Below are 24,994 nucleotides of genomic sequence, written 5' to 3'. Positions count from 1 at the left end.
AAGTTACAACTGACACCACAGAAATACAAAAGATCATTAGAAACTACTACAAGCATCTATATTCCAATACAATGGACAACCTTGAAGAAACGTACAAATTATTAAAAAGGTACAATCTTCCATGACTGAACCAACAAGAAATAGAAAATATGGAAAGACCAATCACAATTACTGAAATTGAAACTGATCAAAAATCTTCCAACAAACAAAAATCTAGCACCAGAGTACTTCACAGGTGAATTCTGCAAACATTTAGAGAAGAGCCAACACCTATACTTCTCAAAATCTTCCCTAAAATTGAAGAGGAAGCTTCATGTCTTCAGGAAGGAAAGCTCCCAAGCTCATTCTATGAGGTCACCATCAATCTGATACCAAAACCTAAAGAAGATAGCACAAAAAAAGAAAACTACAGGCTTATATCACAGATGAACATAGACACAAAAATCCTCAACAAAATATTTGAAAGCAGAATCCGACAACACACTGAAAGGATCATACACCAGGATAAAGTGGGATTTATCCCAGGAATACAAGAATTCCTCAATAGATGCAAATCAATCAATCTGATGCACCATATTAACAAAATGGAGAATACAAAACACATGGTTATTCCAATAGATGCATGAAAAGCATCTGTTAATACTTACAACATTTAACACCCATTTATCATTTAAAAATAATAATAATAATAATAGACAATGCCTATAGAGGAAAACTACCTCAACATAATAAAGGCCACACATGACAAATCTAGGACAAAAAATTATTCTCAATGGTGAAAAACTGAAACATTTCCTCTAAGATCAGAAACAATACAAGGGTATCCACTCTAGTCATTATTATTCAACATATTTTGGAAGTCTTAGCAATGGCAATCAGAGAAGAAAATTAAATAAAAGGAATATAAATTAGAAAAGAAAAACTGCCACTCTTCACAGGTTACCCCATCAGGTTCTCCTGTCTGTGAGACTTTTCAGGCAATAATACTGGAGTAGGATGCCATTTCCTTCTCCAGGACATTTTTTGGACCCAGTAAATAAACCAGTATGTCCTACATATCCTGCATTGAAGGTGGAATCTTTACCTGCTTAGCCATTAGGAAAGCCTCCTAAATTGGAAAAGAGAAGTAAAACTGCCACTGTTTACAGATACTGTGATACATAAAAAATCCAAACATGCCACCAGAAAGCTATCAGAGCTAATCAATTAATTTAGTAAAGTTGCAGGATACAAAAATAATACACAGAAATCTATCATTCCTATATAGTAACAAGGAAAGATCACAAAGATAAATTAATAAAATAGGAATTTAAAAAATTACGTTTACCATTGTCACAATAAGAATAAAATTCCTAGGTATAAGCCTACCTAAGGAGGCAAAAGACCTCTACTCAGAAAACTATAAGATACTTATCAGAGACGATGCAAATGGAGAGATATACCATGTTCTTGGACTAGAAGAATCAATCTACAGACTCAATGCAATCCCTTTAAAATTGCTAGTGGCATTTTTCACAGAATTAGAGCCAAATATGTTAAAATATGGAACCGCAAAAAACCCTGAATAACCAAAACAGTCTTATGATAAACCAACAACAGTTGAAGGAATCAGACTCTCTGACTTCAGACTATTCTATAAAACTACAGTAATCAAGAGAATATTATACTGACGCAAAAAGAGACATGTCAATCAATGAAACAGGATACAAAGATCAAAGGGAGACCCACACACCTATGGTCACCTAATCTATGAAAAAGGAGGCAAGGTAATACAGTGCAGAAAAAGTAGACACATCAATAATTGGCACTGGGAAAACTGGACAGCTACATGTAAAAGAATGAAATTAGAACATTCCTTTAGTTCAGAACTTTCCTTAATACCATGCAAAAAAAAAAAAAAAAACTCGAAACACATTGAACACTGAGATGGGGTCTAGACACTATTAAGGCCTTGGAAGAAAACATGAGCAACACACTCTTTGATAAGTATTCTGTGAGATATTTTTGATGTCTCAAAAATATCTGCAGTGAGATACTTTTGATCCACCTCCTAGAGCAATGAAAATAAAAACTAAAATAAACAAATGGGACCTAATTATATTTAAAAGCCTTTACAAAAAAATAAAATAGTAAAAGCTTTTACATAGCAAAGGAAGCCATAAACGAGGTGAAAAATAACTCTGAATCAGAGAAAACATTTGCAAATGAAGCAACCAGAAAAGGATTAATATCAAAAGTATATAAACAGCTCCTGGAGCTCAATATCAAAACATAAACCATCCAATTAAAAAGTGGGTAAAAGACCTAGACATTTCTTTGAAAAGATCTACAAATAGTCAACAAACACGTGGAAAGATGCTCAGCATCACTATATTATTGGAATTGCAAATCAAAACTATAATGAAGTATCACCTCACACTGCTCAGAAAGACTATCATCAAAAAATCTATAAACAATAAATGCTAGAAAGAATGTGGAAAGAAGAGAATTGTCTTACATTGGTGGGAATGTAAATTGATACAGCTACTATGAAGAACAATATGGAGGTTAATAAAACTAAAAATAAAACAACCCTATGACCCAGAAATCTAACTCTTGGGCATATACCCAGAGAAAATTATAGCCAAATGATACATGCACCCCAAGGTTAATGTTAACACTATTTACAATAGCCAGGACATGCTGCTGCTGCTGCTGTTAAATCACTTCAGTCGTGTCCGACTCTGTGCAACCCCGTAGGCAGCAGTCCACCAGGCTCCCCTGTCCCTGGGATTTTCCAGGCAAGAATACTGGAGTGGGTTGCTATTGCCTTCTCCAAGTCAGGACATGGAAGCAACCTAAATGTCTATCAACAAAGGAACAGAAATATGTGATGTGGTACATATGTACAGTGGAATATTACTTAGGCAAATGGAATAAAATTGTGCATTTGGAGAAACATGAATGGATCTAGAGATTGTCATAAAGAGTGAGGTAAGTCAGAAAGAAACAAAATAACATATATTAAGACATATATGTGGAAATCCAGAAAAAGTTGAAGATGATATTATTTGCAAAGAAGAAACAGAGACACAGACATAGAGAACAAATGTATGAATACCAATGGAAGAAGGGGGGTGGAATTCATTGGGAGACTGGGATTGACATTTATATATTCCAGGTTACATTAGTGGTAAATAACCCGCCTGCCAATGCAGAAAACATGAGACGTAGGTTCAATCCCTGGGTGGGTAAGAATCCCTGGAGTAGGAAATAGCAACCCATTTCAGTATTCTCACCTGGAGAATCCATGGACAGAGGAGCCTGCCAGATTACAGCCCATAGCGTTGCACAGAGTCAGACATGGCTGAAGTGAACCAGCATGCACAGTATTCTATATAAATTAGGTGACTAATAAGAACCTAATGTTTAGCACAGGGAACTCTGCTCAGTGCTCTGTGGTGACCTAAATGGGAAGGGAATCTGAAAAGCGTGGACATATGTATCTGTATGGCTGATTCACTTTGCTCTATAGAGGAAACTAACACAAGAGTGTATAAAAACTATACTCTGATAAACAAAAACAACTATACTCTGATAAACAAACATTAATACAAAATAAAGGTTCTGAGAAGTCCTACTTGAAAATAGCCTATTTAAATTCATATTTACTTTCATGCTATACTTAAGTACATCCTTACAAACATAATGTTACATGGAATAAATCTTGGTACTGCTAAATTTAAAATATTCTTAAAAAATATAGGAATACCAGAAGCATCCTATAGCATAATTCCTTACGGAAAACAGTTTTGCATAGTGTTTAACATTTCCACATGTATTTGTAGCTTCCATAAATTTTAAATCAGTCCACATAACTCATACAAAAAAAATGTAAAGCAGAAAATGATACAATTCATAGAAAAGAGAAAGCACAAATATGACATTGAAAGTTTGGCTTTGAAAATCTGTCAGCTATTTCCTCATAGTGTATTAACCGAAGGAGAAAAATGGAGCACCAGGACGTTTGGCCATGCATCACTTCAGCTGGGGTTTTCAATTTGTAAAGGTTGAAAAGTCATTTTTCCTTTCCAGCTCATAAAAGGTGAAGCTTTATAGCCAGAGGGCATTTTGTTCAGATCTCAGATCCCAGTCTTCTTTGCCTCATGTGTGAATACATTACCCTGGTTTCACAGTTACTTCTAATTTATGTTTATTTGGAAGAATGAAGTCACAATTTTTTCTCTACAATGAATGTTTCAAAATATAAATAGTTGAACCAAATTGTCTTATAGTTTTTATTTTACCTATCATTTTTTAAAATTGTGTATAACTAGAGACATATTTCTGAAGAGTTCATATAAGCAGTACTGGAGAGATTACAAACATGATATTTATTTGACTCAGGTAAATTAAAACCATATAATAAATTTAAATTTTCTGGTAAATTAAATGCTAAAGAAAGGGGTAGTGGAAGAAATTTAAGGTTTCAAAATTATTTTTGTATAATAATGATAACTGTCATGACAAATAGACTTGAATATTGCAAAATTCAAATAGAATATGAGTATTGTAAAATTACTTTCTAAAAGACTGAAGTATATTTGGTATTGAAAATAAATGGGATAAACTAATAAAGTAAACATTTCCACAAAAACATATATCCTTAATTTTTTGAACATTTTAGCACTTAGGCCTTTTATTTATTTATTTATTTATCACTTATTGTAATTTTATATTTTGGATCATTCCTAAAGGATATTAACCCTGAATATTCACTGGAAGGACTGATGCTGAAGCTGAAGCTCAAATACTTTGGCCACCTGATGCAAAGAAACTGCCATGATTTTGGGAAAGATTGAGGACAAGAAGAGAAGGGGGCAACAAGGGCTAAGATTGTTGGATGGCATCACTGATTCAATGGAAACTAGTCTGAGCAAACTTAAGGAGACAGCGAAGGACAGGGAAGCCTAGTATGCTGCAGTTCATGGGGTCTCAGAGACTACGACATGACTTGACAATTGAAGAGTACAAATTTTGAATCATAAATTATACTCAGATTTGCTAGAAAAAGCTGCAATATTCTACAAATTTTGCCATATGCTTTTAATTTCTGCTGTGAATAATATGTAACTGAAAACACATACAATGGATGCTTTTGCTATAGAGATGAATCATTCAATGTTTTTACAAAGAACCAAAGAAGGCATGTGTGCCCATGTTCTGAATCACATACAGGTCTAGATTTAAATTTGTTTAATGCAGCCAAAGATGGAGAAGCTCTATACAGTCAACAAAAACAAGACCAGGAGCTGAGTATGGCTCAGATCATGAACTCCTTATTACCAAATTCAGACTTAAATTGAAGAAAGTAGGGAAAGCTGCTAGACCATTCAGGTATGACCTAATTCAAATCCCTTATGATTATACAGTGGAAGTGAGAAATAGATTTAAGGGCCTAGATCTGATAGATAGAGTGCCTGGTGAACTATGGAATGAGGTTCATGAAAGGAGACAGGAGACAGGGATCAAGACCATCCCCATGGAAAAGAAATGCAAAAAAGCAAAATGGCTGTCTGGGGAGGCCTTGCAAATAGCTGTGAAAAGAAGAGAAGTGAAAAGCAAAGGAGAAAAGGAAAGATATAAGCATCTGAATGCAGAGTTCCAAAGAACAGCAAGAAGAGATAAGCAAGCCTTCTTCAGCGATGAATGCAAAGAAATAGAGGAAAAGAACAGAGTGGGAAAAACTAGAGATCTCTTCAAGAAAATTAGACATACCAAGGGAATATTTCATGCAAAGATGGGCTCGATAAAGGACAGAAATTGTATGGACTTAACAGAAGCAGAAGATATTAAGAAGAGGTGGCAAGAATACACAGAAGAACTATACAAAAAAGATCTTCACAACCCGTATAATCACGACGGTGTGATCACTCATCTAGAGCCAGACATCCTGGAATGTGAAGTCAAGTGGGCCTTAGGAAGCATCACTACCAACAAAGATAGTGGAGGTGATGGAATTCCAGTTGAGCTGTTTCAAATCCTGAAAGATGATGCTGTGAAAGTACCACACTCAATATGCCAGCAAATTTGTAAAACTCAGCAGTGGCCACCGGACTGGAAAAGGTCCGTTTTCATTCCAATCCCAAAGAAAGGCAATGCCAAAGAATGCTCAAACTACCACACAATTGCACTCATCTCACATGCTAGTAAAGTAATGCTCAAAATTCTCCTAGCTAGGCTTCAGCAATATGTGAACCGTGAACTTCCTGATGTTCAAGCTGGTTTTAGAAAAGGCAGAGGAACCAGAGATCAAATTGCCAACATCTGCTGGATCATGGAAAAAGCAAGAGAGTTCCAGAAAAACATCTATTTCTGCTTTACTGACTATGGCAAAGCCTTTGACTGTGTGGATCACACTAAACTGTGGAAAATTCTGAAAGAGATGGGAATACCAGACCACCTGACCTGCCTCTTGAAAAATCTGTTTGCAGGTCAGGAAGCAACAGTTAGAACTGGACAGGGAAAAACAGACTGGTTCCAAATAGGAAAAGGAGTACGTAAAGACTGTATATTGTCACCCTGCTTATTTAACTTATATGCAGAGTACATCATGAGAAACGCTGGACTGGAAGAAACACAAGCTGGAATCAAGATTGTCGGGAGAAATATCAATCACCTCAGATATGCAGATGACACCACCCTTATGGCAGAAAGCAAAGAGGAATTAAAAGCCTCTTGATGAAAGTGAAAGATGAGAGTGAAAAAGTTGGCTTAAAGCTTAACATTCAGAAAACGAAGATCATGACACCTGGACCCATCACTTAATGGGAAATAGATGGGGAAACAGTGTAAACGGTATCAGAATTTATTTTGGGGGGCTCCAAAATCACTGAAGATAGTGACTGCATCCATGAAATTAAAAGATGCTTACTCCTTGGAAGAAAAGTTATGACCAACCTAGATAACATATTCAAAAGCAGACACATTACTTTGCCAACTAAGGTTCGTCTAGTCAAGGCTATGATTTTTCCTGTGGTCATGTATGGATGTGAGAGTTGGACTGTGAAGAAGGCTGAGCACCGAAGAATTGATGCTTTTCAATTGTGATGTTGCAGAAGACTCCTGAGAGTCCCTTGGACTGCAAGGAGATCCAACCAGTCCATTCTGAAGGACATCAGCCCTGGGATTTTTTTGGAAGGAATGATGCTAAAGCTGAAACTCCAGTACTTTGGCCACCTCATGTGAAGAGTTGACTCATTGGAAAAGACCGTGATGCTGGGAGGGATTGGGGGCAGGAGGAGAAGGGGATGACCGAGGATGAGATGGCTGGATGGCATCACTGACTCGATGGACGTGAGTCTGAGTGAGCTCCGGGAGTTGGTGATGGACAGGGAGGTCTGGCATGCTGCTATTCATGGGGTCGCAAACAGTTGGACACGACTGAGCGACTGAACTGAACTGAATGCACCGCCAATTATTATGTAAAATAATTGCTGCTAAGGATGTATAACTATTATATAAAAATATAACAGTTTTATATCCTGCAACAATTGTCAATTTTGTTAACTTTTCAAAAAGGTATTTTTTTTTTACTCATTTTCTCTCTTTTCCATTTTCATTTTCAATGATTTCTTCTCTGATCTTTACTATTTCCTTCCTTCTTTCTTTCTTATAGATATACCTTGCTTTACTATTACTAGTTTTTAGTTTCCTGAAGTAAATTATTTATTTGAAACCTCTTCTCATTCCTAATGTAAGCATTTTTGTATTATACATTTCCTTCTCAGTACTACTTTAGCTGTACTCTGTATATGTTGATATGTTGTATTTTAATTTTCTTTCTATTTTTATTGTTGCTGTTCAGTCTCTAAGTCGTGTCTAAATCTTAGCAACACTATGGACTGCAGTACACCAGGCTCCTCTGACTTTCACTATCTCCCAAAGTTTGCTCAAATTCATATCCCTCTAGTCGATGATGCTATCTAATCATCTCATCCTCTGCCGCCTCCTTCTTCTTTGAATTCAAGTTTTCCTATCATCGAGGACTTTTCCAATGAGTTAGCTCTTCCCATCAGGTGGCCAAAGTCTTGGAGCTTCAGTAACAGTGTTTCCAATGAACATCCAGGGTTTATTTCCTTTAGTAATGACTAGTTAGATCTCCTTGCAGTACAAGGGACTCTCAAGAGTCATCTCAGGCACCACAGTTTAAAAGCATCAGTTCTTCAGCACTCAGCCTTCTTTATGGACCAGCTCTCACATCAGTACAATAGCTTTGACTATACAGACCTTTATTGGCAAAGAGATCTTTGCTTTTCAATACACTGTCTAGTTTTCTTATAGCTTTCTTTCCAAGGAGCAAGTGTCTTTTAATTTCATGGCTGCAGTCAGCATCCATAGTGATTTTGGAGCACAAGAAAAGAATATCACTGTTTCCACTTTACCTCTTCTTTTTGCTATGAAGTGATGTGGTCAGATGCCATGTTCTTAGTGTTTTTTTTTTTTTTTTTTTTGAGTTTCAAGCCCTCTTTTCTACTCTCTTCTTTCACTCTAATCAAGAGGTCCTTTAGTTCCTCTCATTGTCTGCCATTAGAGTGTTATCACCTGCATATCTGAGGTTGTTGCTATTTCTCCCAGTCTTGATTCTAGCTTGTGATTCATCCAGCCTGGCATTTCAGATGATGTACTCTGCATAGAAGTTAAATAACCTGGGTGAAAATATACAAACTTGTCATACTCTTTTTTCAATTTGGAATCAGTCAGTTGATCTTTGTCCATTTCTAACTGTTCTTCATGACCTGAATGCAGTTTTCTCAGGAGACAGAAAATGTAGTCTGATAGTCCCATCTATTTAAGTATTTTCCATGATTTGTTGTTATCCACACAATCAAAGGGAATAGCATATTCAATGAAGCAGAGGAAGATATTTTTCTGGAATTCCCTTGCTTTCTCCATGATCTGACATATATTGGCAACTGATCTCTGGTTCCTCTGCCTCTGTGAGATGCAGTTTGTATAACTGGAAGTTCTCAGTTCAAATCCTGATGAAGCCTAGGTTAAAGGATTCTGAGCATAATTGTATTAGCATGTGAAATGAGCCCGATAGTTGAAACATTCTTTGGAATTGCCTTTCTTTGGGATTGGAAAGAAAACTAACATTTTCCAGTTCTATGGCCACTGCTGAGTTTTTCAAATTTGCTGACATATGGAGTGCCACACTTTCACAGCATCATCTTTTAGGATTTAAAATATCTCAGCTGTAATTCCATCACCTTCACTAACTTTGTTCATAGTAATACTTCCTAAGGCCCACTCGACTTCACACTCCAAGATGTCTGTCTCTAGGTGAGTGATCATACTGTCATGGTTATCTGGGTCATTAAGACCTTTCTTGTATAGTTTTTCTTTTTATTTTTGCCACCTTTTCTTAATTTCTTCTGTTTCTTTGCATGAAATGTTCCTGTATACCTCCAATTTTCTTGAAGTGATCTGTAGTCTTTCCTATTGCATTGTTTGTCTCTATTTCTTTGCACTGTACATTTAAGAAGTCTTTCTTCTCTCTCCTTGCTCTTTTCTGGGACATTGCATTCAGTTTGGTTTACCTTTCCCTTTCCCCCTTGCTTTTCTCTTCTCATCAGTCCTCAACTATTTGTTAAGACTCCTAAGAGAACCACTTTACCTTCTTGTGTTTCTTCTTCATTTGGATAGTTTTGGTCACTGCCTCTTTAACAATGTTACAAACCTCTGTCCATTGTTCTTCACGCACTCTGTCTACCAGATTTAATCCCTTGACTCTATTTGTCACCTTCAATGTATAATCATAACAGATTTGACTTAGATCATACCTGAATGGCAGGAATTCAGAAGTGGACTCAATTACATCAATTCTCTTTTTCTTCAGAAAGCTCTGACTGACCAATACACAGGCTCCCACAGTTCTCTTTAGGTTTTCTCTTTTGATAGTTCTAGACATTATTGTTGTAGTTAGTGCAAAGGAGAACAGAGGAACCAGTCTAAATCATCTTGTCCTAAAATATATATTGTGGTAAAGCTCACGATCATAAGAAAATTATTTCAAGCACTTTCTGATATGCATCTTTAGAAAACCTCTTTCATTCTCTCCTTTGTTTTAGATACTGTGACTTTCAGGGGATAACTTCTCACAGTATCAAAGATGCCCAGTACAAACAAGTCGTCTCTGAGAACTCATTTCTGATAACAATCATTAGTCAACTGTAATGGCCTCTGTGTTGCATTTGCCACATCTGTTACCTAAGATCTTCTTTCTTTTCTCAGATATATAATCATACCACTGAAGCTAACACTCTTATCTGTAGAAGGTAGTTCCTTTTTTATGAAATTTCAAGTCATTTAATCTAAAATCCCATGGTAGCCTTCCTCTTTTATTCAAAAATCTACTCTTTCCCTTAGAAGTTGGAGATACCTAATATAATAAAGTATTGCAAGAACTAAAGGGAAACTGTCTTGAAATGAGAAGCTGGAGATAAGAGGTAACATAATATTGCTGTCTTCAAACCTTTGATCTCATTTCAAAGGGAAGAAGAATGAGACATTTTCTATATTTTCCAAAGGACAAAATCAGGACTCAATGAAAAAGCTCTAAAAAGAACAAAATCTTGGCACTAAGTGAGTAAAAATAAACTAAAATTATATCTATATCTATAACTATATCTATATATAATGTTTAACTTTCAGCAATGTCAAAAGGTGAAGTAGGTTCTTTCGGGGAGTTTTTAGTTACTAATTCATCAGTGGAGTTACTCTTATGATTTGAATCCATAACAAGACTGTGCAAAATGCCTACAAATATAGTGAAAAGAGATTATAATATCAAAGGACCTTTAGATCAGATGTTCTCTAATGCCCTTTCCAAGCTTGAGACTATAAAGCTTGAGACTTTGCCATTTCTCAAAAAAATAAGAGAATAGATAATTTATACTTAAGACCAAAGGGTCTTAAGTACTATACTTAAGTACTAGAAAGGTCTAGTACTGATAAAAAATATTGGAAGAAATGTTTTAAAATCATTTATAAACTACAGATAGATAATAAATATAAAACAAATAAATACAATTTATTATTACAGGACTACTAAAATAGAATGTTTTTATTCTACACATATTTTATCATTTTTGTATGAACATTATAAACATTTTTATACTGGACTGGTCTAATTTAACCACTTTGCACTCTTCAAAGGAATAGGACTGAATTTGAGATTAATTTCTACCTCTTTCTACAAGTCAACACTTCCTTCATTAAAGATACATTTATTTTTCTTACCTACACTATTTAGTTATTCATAGCTTTTGCTTTAAAGTTAATAAGATACAGACCTATGTTTAGTGAACTTTTCTGATTTTAGGCTTTCATATGAAGGGATGCTGGGTTTCCCTGGTGGCTCAGATGATGGGGAATCTGCCTGCAATGCAGGAGAACTAGGTTCAACTCCTGCATTAGGAAGACCTCTTGGAAGAGGGCATGGCAATCCACTCAAGTATTCTTGTTTGGAGAACCCCTATGGACAGAGAAAAGGCTATGGCCCATGGGGCCACAAAGAGTCGAACATGACTGAGTGACAGCACACACACAAGAAGGAATGGTAAAGAAGGCCATTTATAGCTTTGCTAACAAATTTAGTTCATTCAGAAATATTTTATAAACTTAATATGATAACAAATAAAACCACTAGCAGATTTCCTTATTTGTGGCTTTTCATTTTGAACCTTTTTAGTAAGAAAATTCATTCTTAATAATAGCAATTTCATAATGCCTTCAGGAAAAAGAAGATCATCAATTTCAGTGGTGTGGAAAAAAAAGAAAATCAACTATTGTATAACTGGTGGAAAGGGCACTGTAATATTCCTATCTATGACTGTAAGTAAAATGATCAGGATTTCAGTATACTTTAGTGTGTTACTTAAATTAGCCACGTCAAGAATTATGTAGGAAACCTGTTAATGGACACAGTACTAGGCTTTTAGAATCAAGTTTCTGAGAATCGATTTGAAGATTTGTATATATCATAAAGACACATTCAAGTCTCATGACAGCAACAATTAAATAAATAATAAAATAATTATTAAAACAAAATAAAACTCTTTATGAAGTGAGAAAAATATGTTTAATGATTTTGAAGAGCTATAAACATGTATAAAACATAACATTTTTTCTTGCTTTAGAAAAACACCTTTAGACACAGATGTATAGAACAGTATTTTGGACTCTGTGGGAGAGGGAGAGGGTGGGATGATTTGGGAGAATGGCATTGAAACATGTATAATATCATGTAAGAATCGAATTGCCAGTCTATGTCCGATGCAGGATACAGCACGCTTGGGGCTGGTACATGGGGATGACCCAGAGAGATGTTGTGGGGAGGGGAGAGGGAGGGGGACGTTCATGTTTGGGAACGCATGTACACCCGTGGTGGATTCATGTCAATGTATGGCAAAACCAATACAGAATTGTAAAGTAAAATAAAATATATATATATATATATATATATATATATATATCATATATGAAATGAATCACCAGTCCAGGTTCAATACATGATACTGGATGTTTGGGGCTGGTTCACTGAAACGACCCAGAGGGGTGGTATGGGGAAGGAGGAGGGAGGGGGGTTACCTGTGGCAGATTCATGTTGATGTATGGCAAAACCAATACAATATTGTAAAGTAATTAACCTCCAATTAAAATAAATAAATTTATATTAAAAAAATAAAATAATTAAAAAAAAACATCTTTATCTCCATCAGAAGATTAATTGTCTCATGGGCTATTTAGTAAATGGGAACTACTTTAAAACTTTTTATTATTTGTACAAGTAAAGCAGGCTGGAACATATATAGCACTAAATATTTGGGAATAATATTTTCACAAATTGAAAAGTTGTAGGGATTTAGCTCAGAAGTTCCTAAGTGTCATCCAAAATGGAAGGAAAGGCTTTGTTCTCAATGTTTTAATCTGTTTGAGGGATTACTACACAAAAAATAAGGTGGGGAGGCTCCAGGTAGAATGGCTGAAGGAGAGTCCACCAACCCTGGTCATGCAGTTCATCAGGGAGAGGTTCTGTGGTTGTGTTGTTGTGTCCACAGTTGGATCTTTTCCCCTCCTGGTTTTTGCACTCTTCTATGTGAAGGTTGTCTCAGATTCTGTGTGTGTCATCCAGATCCAAAGGTTGGTTTTGTCTTTGGTTTTCATGACAACAAATCTGCACACATAGAAATTTTTCATAACTTCTGTACATTATTCTGTATTGAAGGTGTTCTAAGAATAAGAAAGCAGACAGACTTCTGCAAAAACCTGTTTCCCTCATTTCTTTCTTTCTGTTTACAAAACTTGTATATATATGCAATACATCTTCTACTCTAAAAGAATCTTCAAAGACTCTTTTTCAAATACAAATAATTATATTTGTGAAAGAACTCCTGAAGACATGTTTACTCCCATGAGAATGGAAAAGTTTTATCAGCTGTAAACTGTTGTTTATTTATTTTTGTTGCTTTTTATCAAATCCCCAGGGACTTGGTCAAGTGCCTGGAATATAGTTCTAGACTCTCAACAACTAATTAATCTTGACTAAACAAGTGAGATGCTTTGTCTACTGAGAATTTTCTTTCTTTTTTCTTTTTTTCCCCAGTTGGAGTATAATTATTTTTCAATTGCTTTGTGTTAGTTTCTGCTGTATGACAAAGTGAATCAGCTATAGGCATGTATGTGTGTGTGTGTATAAACCTATGTCTATAATATAAACCCAAATTCATATTTATATGGCTTCCCAGGTAATACTAGTGGTAAACAACCTACTTGCCAATGCAGGAGACATGAGAGATGCAGGTTCAACCCCTGAATCTGGAAAATCCCCTGGGGAAGGTCATGGGAATCCACTCCAGTATACTTGCCTGGAGAATCCCATGGACAGAGGAGCCTGGTGGGCTATAGTCCATAGGGTCTCAAAGAGTCAGACACGACTGAAGTGACTTAGCACACACACACACACACACACACACACACATATTTATATTTATCCCCTCCCTCATGGACCTCACTCCCATCCCACACCCTTCCTATCCCTCTAGGTCATCAGTTCAGTTCAGTCGCTCAGTCGTGTCCAACTCTTTGTGACTCCATGAATTGCAGCACGCCAACTGTCCATCACCAACTCCCAGAGCTCACTCAGACTCACATCCAACGAGTCAGTGATTCCATCCAGCCATCTCATCCTCTGTCGTCCCCTTCTCCTCCTGCCCCCAATCCCTCCCAGCATCAGAGTCTTTTCCAATGAGTCAACTCTTCACATGAGGTGGCCAAAGTACTGGAGTTTCAGCTTTAGCATCATTCCTTCCAAAGAAATCCCAGGGCTGATCTCCTTCAGAATGGATTGGTTGGATCTGCTTACAATCCAAGGGACTCTCAAGAGTCTTCTCCAACACCACAGTTCAAAAGCATCAATTCTTCAGTGCTCAGCCTTCTTCACAGTCCAACTCTCACATCCATACGTGACCACAGGAAAAATCATAGCCTTGACTAGATGGACTTTAGTTGGCAAAGTAATGTCTCTGCTTTTGAATATGCTATCTAAATTGGTCATAACTTTCCTTCCAAGGATTAAGCGTCTTTTAATTTTATGGCTGCTATCACCATCTGCATTGATTTTGGAGCCCCCCCAAAAAATAAAACCTGATACTGTTTCCACTGTTTCCCCATCTATTTCCCATGAAATGATGGGACCGGATGCCATGAGCTTCCTTTTCTGAATGTTGAGCTTTAAGCCAACTTTTTCACTCTTCACTTTTACTTTCATCAAGAGGCTTTTTAGTTCCTCTTCACTTTCTGCCATAAGGGTGGTGTCTTCTGCATATCTGAGGTGATATTTCTCCCGGCAGTCTTGATTCCAGCTTGTGTTTCTTCCAGCCCAGCGTTTCTCATGATGGACTCTGCATGTAAGTTAAATAAGCAGGGTCATCAATGAGCAGCAAATCGAGCTTCCTGTGCTATACAGCAGGTTACTGCTATCTATTTTACACATAGCTGTGTACATATGGGCTTCCCTACTAGTGCTGATGGTGAAGAGTCTGCCTGCAGTTTGGGAGATCTGGGTTTGATCCCTGGGTCAGGAAGATCCACTGGAGAAAATAATGACAACCCACTCCAGTATTCTTGTCTGAAAAATACCATGAACAGAGGAGCCTGCTTGGCTACAGTCTATGGGGTAACAAAGAGTCAGGCAAGACTGAGTGACTAACACTTATATATATATATATATATAGGTACCACATCTTTTTTTATCCACTGCTCGTTTAATGGACAGCTAGATCATATTTGGTAATGTTGAGCATCTTTCCATGTGTTTATTGGTTGGTCATCTGTTTATCTTCTTTGGAAAAATGTCTATTTAGGTCTTCTGATACCCAAATTGGATTGTTTATTTATTGACATTTATATTGAACTCCATGAGTAGTTTGTATACTTGTGATATTAATCCCTTGTCAGTTGCTTGGTTTGTAAATATATTCCCCCATTCTGAAGGTTGCCTTTCATATTGTTTATGGTTTCCTTTGCTATGCAAAAACTTTTTAAAATTAGGTGTCATTTGTTTAGTTGTATTTTCACTACTCTAGGAGGTGAGTCAAAAAATATCTTGCTCTGATTTATTTATGTCAAAGAATGTTCTGCCTGTGTTTTCCTCTAAGTGTTTAATACTGTCTGGCCTTACATTTAGGTCTTTAATGCATTTTGAGTTTATGTTTATGTATGGTGTTTGGTAATCTTCTAATTTCATTCTTTTACATGTAGCTGTCCAGTTTTTCCAGAACTACTTATTGAAGAGGCTGTCTTTTCTCTATTGTGTAGTCTTGCCTCCTTTTCCACAGATTACAATTGATGAACCTCCATACATAGCTGTATGGGTTTACCTCTGGGTTTTCTATTCTGTACCATTGATCTATATTTCTTTTTGTGCCAGTACAATATTGTAGTGAATACTGTAGTAATCAACTGTAGTGATAACTGTAGCTTTGTGGTATAACCTGAAGATGCAGAATCTGATTCCTTCAGCTCTGTTTTTCTGTCTCAAGATTGTGGTATTTGGGGTCTTTGGTGTTTCCACACAAATTGTAAAGTATTTGGTTCTGATTCTGTGAAAAAAAAAAAAAAAGGTAATTTGAAATGGCTGCACTGAATCTATAGATTGCTTTGGGTAATACAATCATTTTCCCCATATAGATTCTTCCAATTCAAGGACATGGTATATCTGTTTGTCTGTTTGCGTTGTCTTCTATCGGTATCTTATAGTTTTCTGAGTAGAAGTCTTTTGTCTCCTTAGGTAGGTTTATTCCTAGGAATTTTATTCTTTTTGTTGTAATGGTAAATGGGATTTTTTAAATTAATTTCTCTTTGTGATCTTTCTTTGTTAGTGTATAGGAATGCAAAATTATGTATTAATATTGTATTCTGTAACTTTACTAAATTAAGTGATTAGCTCTAGCATTTTTCTAGGGGTATGTTAGGATTTTCTATGTATCATGGCATCTGTAAATAGTGACAGTTTTACTTCTTTTCCAATTTAGATTTCTTTATTTCATTTTCTTCTCTCATTACTATTGCTAGGACTTCCAAAATGATGTTGAATAAGAGTAGCTAGAGAGGACATCCTTATTTTATTCCTGATCTTCTAGGAAATGCTTTCAGTTTTTCAGTGTTGAGAACAATATTTATTGCCTTTATGAAGTTGAAGTAAGTTTCCTCTATGTCCACTTTCTAGAGAGCTTTTATCATAAATGGGTGTTGAATGTTATCAAAAGCTATACCTGCATCTACTGAGATGGCCATATAGCTTTTAGTATTCAATTTTTTAATATGAGGTATTACATTTTATTGATTTGCATAAATTGAAGAATCCTTGTACCCCTGGGATAAATCCTAGTTGATCATGATGCATGATCCTTTCAATGTGTTGTTGAATTCTGTTTGCTAATATTTTGCTTAAGATTTTTTCACTTATATTCATCAGTGATATTGGCCTGTAACTTTCCTTTTTTGTAATATCTTTGTCTGGTTTTGGTATCAGGGTGATTGTGGCCTGGTAGCATGAGTTTGGGAGTCTTCTTGAGTATTTTCTTATATGGGTTCAAAAATACATATCTTACTAACACTCCTTAACATGCCTTTCACAAGTGAGGAAAAAATCACTTTGTGATATCCGTCTTCATTGTAGTCAAATAAGTTGGAGAGTTTCCTGTCTTCTAACCTGTAAAAACAATTGTGACTCCATATACATTTCCACAAAGAAACACACATACACAAACACACTCTAGGGCCTTGGTTTAAGTTTAAGGAGCATTCTGATGGATGGGGAAGTAGTTGTTCCTACAGGAAGGTATTACCATGTGACAGACTAAATCATATCTGCGTCAACTCCAGCTCTCTAAATGAGGCTAATGTTGCTGCTTCTGACCTAGTTGTTTGCTCTCACTTTCTGAGGATAACTCATAGTTTCTCACTCACATTATTCTTTTAAGAAGAAGCCAAACTTACACTTTTCTGTGATTCATTTTCACAGTAACTCAGGTTGACTTGGATGAGTTTCCCAGGCAGTATTTTGTCTTATCTTACTGACAGTTTCATTCCCAAATATATGTATTATTCCTCTTCTTTCATGTTTTCTAATCATAAATACATATAGAATATGGTCATATTTAGTCTGGTAAAGGTTTCTGGGAACATGAAGTATCTTTACTTCTCCAGTTAGGGTTCTTCTTCTTCATGAATCAATCTTTTATTTTTTTTATTTTATTTTTTTAAGTTCCTAGGCCACACAGAAAGATTGAAAATTATCCTTCTTGTCCTTGGAAAAGGATGACCAAAGGGCTGAATTACAAGGACATGTGGTGTTTTGGTTGGTCCTGTAGACATGTCAGCCTCTAACAGTTTCAGCATCTCAAGTTTTTATAAGATTGCTAGATGCCAGAATCAAAAGCAACTGAGAAGGGGCTAATTAGATAAGTGGGGAGAGAGGATGTTTGCAACAGCCATTGATGGATCATTTATAAAGGTGATATTCAGAGGTAGTTCAGTTCAGTTCAGTCGCTCAGTGGTATCCAACTCTTTGCAACCCCATGGACTGCAGCATGCCAGGCTTCCCTGTCCATCATCAACTTCCAGAGCTAACTCAAACTTATGTCCATGGAGTCAGTGATGCCACTGAATTGGCAGAGGTAGAGAACTCTCTAATTTTTAAAGCAACAATGACCTGTTGGCAAGTGTTTTTCTATTATTATAAAATACCACCTGCTGCATAGCAGACTGAATTTGACTTTTGCTCCCTGAAAAATAATCACTTGACATGTGACATAAGTCTCAGTACCTTAAAAATTGTTTTACCAATTGTCTCCAGGATGGCTATTTTACAATCCAATAAAAATATAACAATCTTAAAAAATATATATGGGGCCCTCACATTTGTAGAAAAAGGACTCATAAGGATATTATTTCACTAATATTAATGTAGTTACTGCCTTAGTACTGAAGGTAACAAATCTTTAGTAAAAAATATTAGGCCTCTCATTGTTGTTTACCAAGCAGCATTTCATGAGATTTCCTGCCTGTGTCATTACACATAGAGGAAACATTGGTTTTACAATAGAAATGCTGTGCAGAAAACCTGTAATCACCAGATTGTCTTCATAAGTAACACGAATGTGGATTTCCATTCACTAATTTACACTCCTTAAGCTCCACTGGGTCACAGTAGAAATAGGTTTTGTATAAGGGCCTTACTCAAATAAACTCCTAAATTACAAATCCTCATGTCCAACCACAATTCATATCTGGTCCTTTCCCTCACTCCTCATGTCAGAGATGTTGCTGCTGCCTTTGCCATGATAAATGCTGCAGAAACAAACCAACAACTCACACATGAACTCCAGATTTTAGGAAATGTGTAAATTTCAAAATATAACCTGAAAGAATTAAAAACCTGAGATTTAAATGTACTGGAAATAGATTGAAAGTTGGGATTGATTTCTATGTATGTTAAACCAAAATACTACCCAACTGTGTGGGCTCAGAGGACATTCATCCCCCTTTAATAAAGCCATAAACTCAGTACTTTACTTTGTTATACAGTCAAAACCTAAGAACAAAACTTTCAGGTGGATACACATATGTTTAAAGAGTTTCTTATTCAGCCATCTCAAGTAACACTGCCCAGTAGAAATACTGTTCAGTTCAGTTGCTTACTCGTGTCCAACTCCTTGCAACCTCATGAATCGCAGAACGTCAGGCCTCCTTGTCCATCGCCAACTCCTGGAGCTTACTCAAACTCATGTCCACAGAGTTGGTGATGCCATCCAGCCATCTCATCCTCTGTTGTCCCCTTCTCTTTCTGCCCCCAATCCCTCCCAGCATCAGGGTCTTTTCCAATGAGTCAACTCTTTGCAAGAGGTGGCCAAAGTATTGCAATTTCAGCTTTAGCATCAGTCCTTCCAATGAAAACCCAGGGCTGATCTCCTTTACAATGGACTGGTTGGATCTCCTTGCAGTCCAAGGAATTCTCAAGAGTCTTCTCCAACACCACAGTTCAAAAGCATTAATTCTTTGGTGCTCAGCTTTCTTCACAGTCCAACTCTCACATCTATACATGACCACTGGAAAAACCACAGCCTTGACTGCTGCTGCTGCTGCTACGTCGCTTCAGTGGTTGCTGACTCTGTGCAACGCTATAGATGGCAACCCACCATGATCCCCTGTCCCTGGGATTCTCCAGGCAAGAACACTGGAGTGGGTTGCCATTTCCTTCTCCAATGCATGAAAATGAAAAGTGAAAGTGAAGTCATTCAGTCGTGTCCGACTTCTAGTGACCCCATGGACTGCATCCTATCAGGCTCCTCCATCTATGGGAATTTCCAGGCAAGAGTACTGTGGTGGGGTGCCATTGCCTTCTCCTTAAACTTGACTAGATGGATCTTTGTTGGCAAAGTAATGTCTCTGCTTTTGAATATGCTATCTAGGATGGTCATAATTTTCCTTCCGAGGAGTGTCTTTTAGTTTCATGGCTGCAATCACCATCTGCAGTGATTTTGGAGCCCCCAAAATAATGTCTGACACTGTTTCCACTGTTTCCTCATCTACTTCCCATGAAGTGATGAGAATAGATGCCATGATCTTCATTTTCTGAATGTTGAGCTTTAAGCCAACTTTTTCACTCTCTTCTTTCACTTTCATCAAGAGACTGTTTAGTTCCTCTTCACTTTCTGCCATAAGGATGGTGTCACTTGCATATCTGAGGTTATTGATGTTTCTCCCAGCAATCTTGATTCCAACTTGTGCTTCTTCCAGCCCAGCGTTTCTCATGATGGACTCTGCATATAAGTTAAATAAGCAGGGTGACAATATACAGCCTTGACATAGTCTTTTTCCTATTTGGAACTAGTCTGTTTTTCCATGTCCAGTTATAACTTGCTTCCTGACCTGCATACGGGTTTCTCAAGAGGCAGATCATGTGGTCTGGTATGCCCATCTCTTTCAGCATTTTCCTCAGTTTATTGTGATCCACACAGTTAAAGGCTTTGGCATACTCAATAAAGCAGAAATAGATGTTTTTTTCTGGAACTCTCTTGCTTTCTCCATGATCCAGCCAATGTTGGTAATGTGATCTCTGGTTCCTCTGCCTTTTCTAAAACCAGCTTGAACATCTGGAATTTCACAATTCATGTATTGCTGAAGCTTGGCTTGGAGAATTTTGAGCATTACTTTACTAGCGTGAGAGATGAGTGCAAATGTGCCGTAGTTTAAGCATTCTTTGGCATTCCTTTTCTTCGGGATTGGAATGAAAACGGACCTTTTCCAGTCCTGTGGCCACTGCTGAGTTTTCCAAATTTGCTGGCATATTGAGTGCAGCACTTTCTCAGCATCATCTTTCAGGATTTGAAATAGCTCAACTGGAATTCCATCACCTCCACTAGATTTGTTCATAGTAATGCTTCCTAAGGCCCACTTGACTTCCCACTCCAGAATGTCTGGCTCTAGGTGAGTGATCACATGATCATGATTATCTGGGTCATGAATTTCTTCTTTGTACAGTTCTCCTGTATATTCTTGCCACCTCTTCTTAATATCTTCTGCTTCTCTTACGTCCATACCATTTCTGTCCTTTATGGATCCAATCTTTGCATGAAATGTTCCCCTGGTATCTCTAATTTTCTTGAAGAGATCTCTAGTCTTCCCCATTCTGTTCTTTTCCTCTATTTCTTTGCATTGATTGCTGAGGAAGGCTTTCTTATCTCTCCTTACTATTCTTTGGAACTCTGCATTCAGATGCTTATACCTTTCCTTTTCTCCTTTCCTTTTCACTTCTCTTCTTTTCACAGCTATTTGTAAGGGTTCCTCAGAGAGCCATTTTGCTTTTTTGCCTTTCTTTTCCACGGGGATGGTCTTGATTCCTGTCTCCTGTACGATGTTACGAACCTCCATCCATAGTTCATCAGGCTCTCTGTCTATCAGATCTAGTCCCTTAAATTTATTTCTCACTTCCACTGTATAATCATAAGGGATTTGATTTAGGTCATATCTGAATGTTCTAGAGGTTTTCCCTACTTTCTTCAATTTAACTGTGAATTTGGCAATAAACAGTTCATGATCTGTGTGACAGTCAGCTCCCAGTCTTGTTTTTGCTGACTGTATAGAGCTTCTCCATCTTTGGCTGCAAAGAATATAATCAATCTGATTTTGGTGTTGACCATCTGGTCATGTCCATGTATAGAGTTGTCTCTTGTGTTGTTGAAAGAGCACGTTTTCTTTGACCAATGTGTTCTCTTGGCAAAACTCTATTAGTTTTTTCCCTGCTTCATTTTGTACTCCAAGGCCAAATTTACCTGTTACTCCAGGTCTCTTGAGTTCCTACTTTTGTATTATAGTCCCCTTTGATTAAATTGACACCTTTTATGGTTTTAGTTTTAGAAGGTCTTGTAGATCTTCATAGAATCATTCACTGTTGTCTTATTTGGCATTAATAATTGGTGCATAAACTTGGATTATTTTGATGTTAAATGGTTTGCCTAGGAATGAACTGATATTATTCTGTCGTTTTTGAGATTGCAGCTAAGTACTACATTTTAGAGTCCTTTGTTGATTATGGGGCTACTCCATTTCATCTAAGGGACTCTTGCCCAAAGTAGTAGATACAATGGTTATCGAAATTCCATTTGCCCATTCCCATCCATTTTAGTTCACTGATTTCTAAAATGTCAGTGTTCAGTTTTTCCAATCCCTGTTTGACCACGTCAAATTTGCCTTGATTCATGGACCTAATATTTCAGGTTCCTATGCAATATCGTTCTTTATAGCTTCAGAGTTTACTTTCACCACTAGAGACATCAACAGCTGGGTGTCTTTTCTGCCTTGGCTCAGCCTCTTCATTCTTTCTGGAGCTATTTCTCTGATCTTCCTCAGTAGTTGATTGGACAACTACCAACCTGGAAGTCTCATCTTTCAGTGTCATATATTTTTGTCTTTTTATATTGTTCATGGGGTTTTCAAAGCAGGAATACTGAAGTGGCTTGCCATTTCCTTCTCTACTGAACCACATTTTGTCAGGCCCTGACTAGCAGGGACAAGCCTTTCAGCTGCTTCTTGTATCCAGAGGATATGCCTGGTGCCCTAGTTTTTCCACAGCTGGTCCTCTTGAGTGTGTACACCTTCAGTGGCCACTGTGTCTTGGTCAATGTGCTGCTGTCTGGAGGCCTGGGCAAAGGCCCTGCTGGAGTTGTTGGCTGCTGCCAGTTGAAGTTGGAGAATGCCCAGGAGGGGAGTGTTTTCTGGCTTAACCATTGCCATTGGCCACCCTGGGGCAATCTAAGAGGCTGAAATTTACGGTGTTTTGTTCCCAGGAGATGAGAAAGAAGCTTATGCATTTAGTTGGGAGATTATCCCCAATTATAAATAAATAAAAATAATAAAAAAAAACTTCCTTAAATGATGTCTTTTATTTTAAGTTTTAGACAACTTCTTAAAATGTATGCCCAAGGTGAGAAAGTCACGTGTCTCCCTATAATCTTTCTTCCTGAGTGTCAAAGATGATCTGTATACATTTAGGTTGCCACCAGTGGCCAGCCTTGGATCACTATGCTGGCAAAATCTTTTTCCAACTTCTCCACTCTTTCTGCCTCAGGACTCCTTGACTCCAAACAAGCAAGCAGTTAGCCACTAGTCATAGACCCAGTTAAATCAATAGGTACACGTCTTGCATTTTGTTATTATTTTTAATAATGTCATTTTATGGGAAATGTGTTTACAGTTTCAAGTAATTATTTTTAATCATTTTTCTTTCAGTTCATATATTTATTGCATTAAGAACAATGCTGTTTTTGCACTATTATGGAAAATTTTTATTTTATTTTATTTTTTGTTAGAATATCTTATTTATTTATTTTCAGTTCTCTTCTACAATCTGCCTGCATGGTCATTCATCCTATTTCTTTTCTTTCTTCCTTTCTTTTTTTTTTTTTTTCTTTACTTTACAATATTGTATTGGTTCTGCCATACATCAATATGAATCCGCCACAGGTATACACGTGTTCCCCATTCCAACCCCCCCTCCCTCTTCCCTCCCCATACCATCCCTCTGGGTCGTCCCAGTGCACCAGCCCCTAGCATCCAGTATCATACATCAAACCTGGACTGGTGATTCGTTTCATATATGATATCATACATGTTTCAATGCCTTTCTCCCAAATCATCCCACCCTTTCCTTCTCCCACAGAGTCCAAAAGCCTGTTCTATACATCTGTGTCTCTTTTGGTGTCTCACATTGTTTTGGAGAATATGGAAGGGAGAGATTGATGCTTAAAGCACACACATTCTACCAGAGTCTTCCCTAAGGAATCAAAGGTAGTTTTGCTTAATTTTGCAGAGAGCTTCAAATGCATGGTTGACAGGTGATGTTCCCTCAAGTATTTCAGAGGATGACTAATCTGGGCCTATTTCTTTCTGTCTTTAATGCTCATTTCAGTTAGATTAAGGAAAATACTTATTAGTTCTGGTCAAAGTTGTTTAGTAAGAGATGGTAGACCTAGCAACCTGTTAAATATAAGGATCTTGCAGTGATTTGGGAGAGCTGCCCAAGGGTATTCTCCTTTATATGATGATTGCAAAAGAAAAAGGTTATCAATACTTCCTCACTCTCAAAAAAAAAAAAACAAAAAACAAAAAACAAAAACAAAAAAACAAACTTCCTCACTCTCCTGTAACTCTAGGAGGTATTCCTTCTCCAGGAATCAGAACTGTTGCTTTTCTTCTATTGACCACAAATCCTCAAGCCCCAATAACTTCAATCTGCATTTACTGGAAATGACCTCTTTTATCGAAAACCATGTGTAGAAAGGAAAAATAACTTTTTTTTTTACAACATATAAAAATATCTTTTTGTCCCTTTTCTGTTTAGGCCACTTTTTGAGGGGATAGCAATCATTGTACATGATCAAGTGTTCCTTTTCCTTTTGTTCTATTATTATATCAAGTCATTATGAGGATCCAGGTGGCTCATTTAGCATTTTTGCCACTGTCTAGCTGAGCTGCCAGTTGGAACAGTTACCACTCAGTTCCACTTAGGGATGCAATTGGGGGAAAGAAAGGATCTGCCCAAAATCAAGCAGAGAAAAATTCCAGACTTTCTTTTTTTAATATAAATTTATTTATTTTAATTGGAGGTTAATTACTTTGCAATATTGTATTGGTTTTACCATACATCAACATGAATCTGCCACAGGTATACACGTGTTCCCCATCCTGAACCCCACGCCCTCCTCCCTCCCCATACCATTCCTCTGGGTGGTCCCAGTGGACCAGCTCCAAGCATCCAGTATCATGCATCGACCCTGGATTGGCAATTCGTTTCATATATGATATTATACATGTTTCAATGCCATTCTCCCAAATCAAAATAGGTATATATGAAATCCCACACCTTTCATTCTGATCATTATCTAGA

At 37.0% G+C, this 24,994-nt stretch overlaps 1 long non-coding RNA gene across 1 annotated transcript; it reads left to right on the top strand.

Annotated features, from left to right (window-relative positions):
• Positions 1 to 21,970, top strand: LOC120878687. The gene is made up of 3 exons (XR_005724612.1): positions 1 to 91; positions 10,696 to 10,699; positions 21,961 to 21,970. It is a non-coding gene; the product is annotated as an uncharacterized LOC120878687 (long non-coding RNA).
• The last annotated feature ends 3,024 nt before the right edge of the window (positions 21,971 to 24,994 follow it).

The sequence above is a fragment of the Oryx dammah genome, unplaced genomic scaffold (genome assembly GCF_014754425.2).
Source record: "Oryx dammah isolate SB20612 unplaced genomic scaffold, SCBI_Odam_1.1 HiC_scaffold_19, whole genome shotgun sequence".
In the NCBI taxonomy this organism is placed as follows: Eukaryota; Metazoa; Chordata; class Mammalia; order Artiodactyla; family Bovidae; genus Oryx; species Oryx dammah.
Note: the sequence above shows the minus strand (reverse complement) of the source record. Positions and strands in the feature narration are given on the sequence as shown.